Here is a 986-nt window from a genome sequence, read left to right as displayed (position 1 = left end):
GTTTTTGATGGTATTACTTCGACCCATCGACTGAAACGATCAATTATCACCAACATGTACCTTTTACCTTGAACTGGTTTGAGCATGTCTACATAATCTATCACCAGGTGTTTGAAAGGTCCGTCTGGAACTGGAATGTGTCCAATACCTGGTTTTATACCTTTCCGAGCATTGTTTTCGGCACATATTTCACACTGGCTTAGAATTTCATCCACCATGTCTTGCATGTATGGAGACCAGAAACCTTGTTTTTTCAATTTGTCCATGACTTTTCCTCGGGCACAGTGGTCTAAGCCATGGGCTTCTGAGACCAATAATGTTAACAATGCTACTGGTGCTATTAGTAGGCCTTGGTGTGATCTCCATAAGCCATTTTCACTCATCGTAGCACCTCTTCGTGCCCAAAGATCACGTTCACTGTTACTTGCTTGTTGTTGCATCAAAATGACATCTTCCGGTGTTACAGCTGGTTCTAAAGCTATCACAGGTGCCAAGATAGCCATTTGGCTCCTGGATGCCATTTTTGCTGATTCATCTGCCATGTTGTTACCTCTCACAACGATGTCATTGCCTTTGCGATGTGCTTGACACTTGATCACTGCCAGCTTCGAAGGAAGCATCATGGCAGCAATTAATTCTTTCAGTTGTGCTTCGTGCTGCACTGGGGTTCCGTCTGCTCTTTTGAAACCTCTTTGTTTCCAAATTGCGGCAAATAAAAAGCATACGCCGTGGGCATAGGCTGAATCAGTGAACACATTTGCGACTTTTGACCTAGCCATTTTACAGGCTTCAGTTAATGCTTTAAGTTCCGCAAGTTGTGCAGAACATGGTTGGTCACATCTTTCAGCTTTGATGGTTACAAAATTTTCACCTATCTGTTGTACCACTGCAAAACCTGCGTGGTTTCCTAGGTGGTCTCTGAAACATGACCCGTCAACAAAGTATGTGACTTCTGCGTCAGGCAATGGAGTGGATTCCAAATCAGG

This window comes from Poecilia latipinna, unplaced genomic scaffold, assembly GCF_001443285.1.
Source record: "Poecilia latipinna isolate Pla-1442-1.1 unplaced genomic scaffold, P_latipinna-1.0 Scaffold3666, whole genome shotgun sequence".
Classification (NCBI taxonomy): domain Eukaryota; kingdom Metazoa; phylum Chordata; class Actinopteri; order Cyprinodontiformes; family Poeciliidae; genus Poecilia; species Poecilia latipinna.
The sequence above is the reverse complement of the archived record's forward strand: the minus strand, read 5'-3'. Positions refer to the sequence as shown.